Source organism: Solenopsis invicta, chromosome 4 (genome assembly GCF_016802725.1).
Source record: "Solenopsis invicta isolate M01_SB chromosome 4, UNIL_Sinv_3.0, whole genome shotgun sequence".
Taxonomy (NCBI): Eukaryota; Metazoa; Arthropoda; class Insecta; order Hymenoptera; family Formicidae; genus Solenopsis; species Solenopsis invicta.
In genome coordinates this window covers 18,890,831-18,898,401 of record NC_052667.1, presented here as the reverse complement: position 1 = coordinate 18,898,401, position 7,571 = coordinate 18,890,831, and the positions used below count along the sequence as shown (strand labels likewise).

General features: G+C 33.7%; 1 protein-coding gene across 1 annotated transcript in view; it reads right to left on the bottom strand.

The window, feature by feature from the left end:
* Positions 1-2,241: 2,241 nt before the first annotated feature.
* LOC105202540 (protein spaetzle 4) overlaps positions 2,242-7,571 on the bottom strand; it is a 115,298-nt gene continuing 109,968 nt past the window's right edge. The window contains exon 8 of the mRNA XM_039448581.1: positions 2,242-2,525. The gene's annotated coding sequence lies outside the window, so the exon portion shown is untranslated. The remainder of the gene's footprint in view (positions 2,526-7,571) is intronic.

Below are 7,571 nucleotides of genomic sequence, written 5' to 3'. Positions count from 1 at the left end.
TAATTTAAATCCAATTGCCAATCGCCCTGTTTCATCACTCATATTCTCGCTTTAAATCATTTTCTTAAAACCCGTACAGCAACAGAACGTTCTCAGCAAATATATTTATAACACATACGTCAATTTAATACTTTTATTAATTTTTGACATCTATGTTACATAACAATTCATGGTTTTCTAGTTTCCAGTAATGTCGCGATAACTTTTCAACGTTTCTGCAATATTGTTGAAATGTTATATTCTGTGCTGAATGGGCATAAGTCTTCTTGTGTATCGACTTATACACAAAAGCAGAAGGTTAAATTGCTTTCTTTTATTACGCACGATAGTGTGTATAATAATAATAATGATGATAATAATAATACAAGACCGTTATAAATTGTAACGAGCGGGACTCCGACTGAACGAAGTACGAGAGATACTTTTCAGAAATGTTTTATTTTCTTCTTCCTGCAACGGTTTTGATACCAAATGTTTTAACTGGTATTAATAAATATACTTACATTTCTACACGTGTAACGTTATTACATAAATGCATATATACGTAAAATGCGTATATTTTAGGATATGCATAGATAAATATAAGCGGTCGCATATCGATCGGATCCGAAAAAATACATAATACACATCCTATATATGTATTATATATAATATGTACATACATATTACGACGGGATATAAAAAATATAACATTTGTAATACCGTAATGAATGTACGACAAGATAATCGGTTTTATTGTTGAATTATATTCAGCGTTATGCGAATGCCCACAAAACGAGAAAGAAAAGTAACAGAAGCATTAACGTTTTAAAGATCGTTACTGTTTGTGAATCTTTCTCCTTGTAAGAGAAACGTACAACATTGTAAATCAGAAGTATATGTGTAAAGGAAGCAAGAAAAATAAAATCGAATATAACAAAAACACAGGTATGCTATTTTGATAAACCCAATGAATTAATTAGTGATTAAGGGGATGCTAAACCAGAGGACATTTCGCAAATAAGGAAAATCTTTGAACCGGCTTTACAGATCACAAAAACCTTTTAAACAAAATACGCACAAAATAGATCTTGGAAAACTAGATTTTATGAGAAAATCGAAAAAAAAAATTAAAAATTCACTTTCGACTCGTGCAGCTGTCATACGATATTCACCTGAGGTAGTAATCCCTATGCAACAAAAGATCTGTAGGGCTGCGTTCAGGAATACACACCGAATGTTTCTAATAATAAGTATTATTTTATTTTTGTTCAGCATTTAGTTAACAAAGATAAAACAATACTTTAAGGCACGCGTGTATTCCCGAACACAGCATAGCTCATACATTCAAAATGAGGTATCCGAGACTTGTATAATATTCAAGAACAAGTCTGAACCTGTGAAACTGTGCTCAAAAGCTTAACAAACAAATTTTTTCCTGAATTACGTTTCACACGTATACGTTTAAGTTAGCAAAAATAAACAGTAATAAAATAGAGTAGTAATTGTGTCTAACAATAGGTGAGCTTTTGCGTTAGATAGCGCAGAACTCGAAGAGCAGATGATGTATTCATGAATGTATTGGACAAAGAACGTTAATCTGTTTGTTTGATCTTAGGGCTATGGATGAGTTTTTTAATTCATCGAGTAATCAATCGCATTATGTGCAAATACAAGTTCTATAAAAGCTGCATTTGCGATTGATCAATCGATGAATTAAATATTTCTCTTATCTTTCGCCCTGCGCACAACAACATGCCATTTAACTCTCACTTGAAAAAAAAATCCGACGTCGAGAAAATTCGATTTTAAATTTAGCATCCCCTTAATTGATGATTTAATTATTAAGAATATGTGAATAATGATGAGTATAAAAATAGAAAAAAATTAGAAATACAAATATGGCGTATATTTTATTCGGACGGAATCCGATACCGCACGGTGCGATAGCCCACCAACCAATCATCTTATCGACTTATCTAACCCAACCAACAGAAAAACTCTAGGTATCGGCCGCTGTGAGTGATGGTGTACTACTATCGGGATTCGCCCATTTTATTCACGAGCCTTCACCTACTTGTAATAAAATTATATCGAATATATATTTTTCGTTCAAATATAATACATTTAATGATGTAATGTTTGTAATATCTATTACAACAGTATATATTGCGTACTATATAATATTTACTAATAACTGCAAAGCATATACAGTGGTGGTCAGGAAAATAGAATCAGAAAAGAAAATTTAGAATCGGAAAGGACAATTAATAAAAATACTGAAGTTTAATTCATTATTAAATTGATTTTCAATTTTATAACGTAATATTATTAATTCTTATTTAAGTTATAGCTGTGTTAGGTTACCGAAAAATTTGTTCGGCGTACAGTTTGGCGAACTTGAAAAGAGATATATAAAATTACACACCTCAGTGAAGTTAGCCGGGCAACTTCAACGTATCGAACTTTAATTAATTGCATTCGTTTGGTGGTCGTTTGGTGGTCTTTGGTAGTCTAGTCCGATTGTTTGGTGGTTAGTCGTTTTCCTGTAAAATAAAGAAGTAATTTTCGGTGTGAAGTTAGCCGGACAATTTTTATTTTTCAACCGATTTAACTCAAACAGAGCTCATTCGACGCGGAATCGTTTGGTGGTCACGAATATCGCGATGAAAACGTTTGGTGGTCAATCGTTTTCCCGGAAAATAGAAAAAACCGTACGCTCACGCCATGGGTTGCATGAAAACGTGACCTAAGCTGTGTAATTTGGTGGATAAATATTATTTTTCAACCGATTTAACTCAAACAGGGCTCATTCGACGCGGAATCGTTTGGTGGTCAACTGTTTTGTTGAAAAATATATGTACAAAACCCATATGCCCACTTTTTTGTTCATAAACGATTCGTTTCATAACGAACGATTTCAAAAATAGGTACCCAGGACGCGATGTAAATCAGCCAGTAAGTTATTGCTCCGGCCGTCACGATATATTTCATGGCTGGTCCATTTGACGCTTCAAAACGCTCCCAATAGCTCTTATTACGTCATCAATACGTCATCGTTTTCGCTCTCGATTCGCTCTAACTGCCTCACCTCGGGAGATGGGTTAGCTGGAGCGTTTAAATATTTGGCGGGAAATTACGACTTGAGCCGTATTTCGATTCGCGCTCAAACCGCTGTTGGCTTCATCAATAGTTTGTTTGGGGCCGTATTTGTGTTCATGTTTAAACATGATATATCAATTGACAATAAATAGGAATTATTATCATTAACTTTCTTTGTTTCTGCTACGCGAGAAAAAATAAATTAAAATTATGACTTTACCTGAAATGACTCTTGAATTCCATAGCAGTGAGAGATGGGATAATACATTCTACATAACCTTCAATTTTAGGCGTTCTTCGTTTTCTTCGATTCATAACTCATTAAGCAAAATTCTATTTCTTCTTTCTCATCATCATATATATAAGATATTATATCGTTGAATGTATTATAAACATTTACTTAAAATTGGAACTGATTCCATTATTAAATTTGGATAAACCGCGGCTAATTGATTCAAGTGCTACAACTGCTACAAACTGGTCCACTTGTGTATAGTGATTGTAATATTGGTAACACTAGTGGACCGATCATAGCGTAGCGTTTAGAGCGTAGCATTCAGAGCGTTCAGAAGTACTAAATGGACCGCAGCCTTCATCATCAACTCGTGTGCAATTATGCGTGCCTGCCATACAAAATTTTGTATGGCAAGCACGCATAATTGCATACCAAGGTCCGTGGATTGGCGTTGGAGGAGAAGGAAGGTCGTTGCATCCACTTCAACGATGTGGAACGAAAATGGCGGCGGCCATACTTTTACTGCACACTCGCTCACTCACACAACTAATAGCTGTAGTACCTACGTACACTAATACTGACTCGCTGTCTCGAAAATGGCGGCTATGCAACGACCTTCCTTCCCCTCCAGCGCCAATCCACGGACCTTGTTGCATACGAGTTGATGATGAAATATATCGTGACAGCCGGAGCAATAACTTACTGGCTGATTTACATCGCGTCCTGGGTACCTATTTTTGAAATCGTTCGTTATAAAACGAATCGTTTATGAATAAAAAAGTGGGCATATGGGTTTTGTACATATATTTTTCAACAAAACAGTTGACCACCAAACGATTCCGCGTCGAATGAGCCCTGTTTGAGTTAAATCGGTTGAAAAATAATATTTATCCACCAAATTACACAGCTTAGGTCACGTTTTCATGCAACCCATGGCGTGAGCGTACGGTTTTTTCTATTTTCCGGGAAAACGATTGACCACCAAACGTTTTCATCGCGATATTCGTGACCACCAAACGATTCCGCGTCGAATGAGCCCTGTTTGAGTTAAATCGGTTGAAAAATAAAAATTGTCCGGCTAACTTCACACCGAAAATTACTTCTTTATTTTACAGGAAAACAACTAACCACCAAACAATCGGACTAGACTACCAAAGACCACCAAACGACCACCAAACGAATGCAATTAATTAAAGTTCGATACGTTGAAGTTGCCCGGCTAACTTCACTGAGGTAAATTACACGAATAAAATTCAGCACTAATAAGAGGAGGCCGCGACCAGTGCATCACTGATTTTAATAAAATTTTATAGGTGTTTAAGTATTCACTCACACATTTACTACAGTAAAGTCGTAAGTTGCAAAAATTAGTCATTCTCGAGAAAATGACGATTAACATGTTAAGCGTCACGCCGGTCCCTAGGAACCGGCGCTAGACTGTCCGTTCAGGCCTCGCCGGTCCGTACAGATCAGCGGCAGATTTTTCGTTCTTGTTATCGCCGCGCGCATGTCGGTCCTTACGTACTTGTGAGACTGAACATTTAATTTAGGCGACGTTACCTGACGTCTGTTTCTACCCTGATTCGCCTATCGGCGAGCGGCCCAGAAAGGCCCACTTGACAACTAACTGTGGCGTGAACGGAACGGTACGTAAAACCGGCTTAACGCACAGTGGGCCAAAATCCCGAAAAGATGGCCAAAATATGAAAGCGTTTTTCGATTTGCATGAAATTTGATATCCTGGGGTTTTTGAGGTCGCTGATTACGAATCTGAAATGGAAATTGCAAAAAACAAAATGGCGGATTCAATATGATGGATACATGTATTTTAAATATGTTTAATGTAGTCAAAATTTGATACCCTGCGGTTTTTGAGGTCGTTAATTACAAATTTGAACTTAAAGTTGCAAAAAAACAGAATGACGAATTCAATATGGCGGATACATGTACTTTAAATATATTTAATGTAATCAAAATTTGATACCTGAGATTTTCGAGGTCGGTAATAAAAAAAAGAAATAAAATATATATTTTGCGTACAATATAAACACATTTTTATTTTATAAACAAAAATCCAATTCAGTATCAGAATCGCAATGAATATCAGACTCAGTGTCGGTTCCTGAAGATCTACTATCGGAACTAATATATCTTTTATCCATAATTGCATTTTGGAAATATTTATTTTGATAATAATTATTTTTATAATTATTAAATATTAAATAATTATTTAAAATTTAATAATTATTAAAATAATTATAATTAATTAATTAATTATTTTTAAGTTATTATTTTATTACTTTTATTTGAAAAAATTGGCAATATATTATAATTTTATACAATGTTTTATATATTTGTTATACATTCGTACAATTTTTTGTTCTAACGTTATAGTATTTTTTTAATTCGGCCATTAATCATATGAAAGTCAAAAATAATATTTTCTTAACTTGTCGGCAATACTGTACCTGATTCTTTTATTTAAGATATTTTTTGATAGTACTGTATAATCGTATAATAACAAAAGATCCACAGACAGAACGATTACCTGAATGCCGCAGCATCTGTTTATTCTATGCTGCTAGCGATTGATACCGAAACTCACAGCGCAGAGCGCTCGTACAAAAAATTGCCGCAAAACCAGAGGGGCAGATACGGGCAGCTAATTTTTTTTTTATTTGAAAGAGAGAAGTGTAACCTAAAAGATGGTTTTAATAACATCTTGGAATATGGTGGAATACATAACTATTTGGCTACTTGAAAATTGAATTCTTTCAAAATATCTGATTTCTTACTGACTTAAGTTCAACTTCAAAATCTACTATATATAAGACGTATAAAAAGATTTTGTTACTATCGTCTTTTGTTATACTTACCTCTAGGAATAGAATCCATTTTGCAGAATTGAATTTGCTCACTTCGTTTTCGAAATAAGCGCACAAGACTATAGGTATAAAATATTCGTTATTCTTAACTGTCACGTCTGTTCCGTACGAAGAACAACTTTGAACTGAACTGAAAATTCAGGTAGAGGAGATATAATTTTAGGGTTGGCGACATTTAATAAGGAATTTAGTTCTCTTTTAAAAAATGTAATGATATTCTTGAAAATTCGAAATTTTTTTTTTACTTTTGGCCAGCTTTTCAGGATTTTGGCCCACTGTGTAACGTGTTAAATATTTTTAGCACCTATAATATCGTTATAGCTTTCAGTTTTTTTTTTAAAGTTCTAAACTCTGGACCAAAAAAAAAACAACAAAACGGTTTTATTTGGAGACCGTTGTAAGTATGACGATTTTTTTAACCCCGGGCACTGCGCCGTGCCACTGACAATCATTCTTCTGTAAGTCGCGGCCTTCCCTTGTAAGAGCTATGACCATTAAAGGCACTTTGTTTATATATGTTTTCACAGTCAAATAAGTTCTCTACTAAAGTTTAAATTTATATTAAATTTATTTTATTAGATATATTATTTAAATAATAAATTTTATGAAATACTAAATTTTATTTTAAACATAAAAAACTAAAAACAAATTTTTATTTTATTGTTACTTATAATAAAAGAAATAATAAATAAATGCATTCATCTTTATGTAGATGGCTCTATATTTTGATCACCACTGTATAATTAGAATAAATACAGACTGTTCAGCAACACATCGATAAAAACTCAAGAAATCATTTTGAATAATAAAATAAGACAAAAATAAAAAATAACACAAGGCTCGATCCTGATTCCTCAGTCAAGAACTCCACTTTGACGGTAGTGACGTACTGTCGTGAAAAGAATTAGAACTGCGTAAAACGTGCCAAGTTAACGATGAAATTTTGTCTTGCATGTCATTTCGTTATTATGTTTTATTGTGAAAATGTGACTTGTCGCGTATTTATTAAATTTGTAAGAATGAACCACAAAATAAAGTTTCTTTGAATTTTATACATAAAAGTATATTTTTCACTCTTTTCAACAGCTGTCCATACGTTTTCCTGTCTGAATAGGCTTCACTTTACATGCTTCTTACCACTATTTATTGATTGTTAGACGAAAAAAGAATAGTCAAGACCCATTTTTATAAGCGTTTGAAAACGATCTCATAATTGTTTTATTCAAGTCTCTTTATTTACAAATGCCATGGCGTAAACTTCAACTTAACCGTACGTTTTCCTGCCTGAATATAGACTTTACTTCATAGTTTTACAACTATTGCTGATTTTGAGGGAAGAAAAAGATAGTAGAGGCCATTTTACGAGTGTT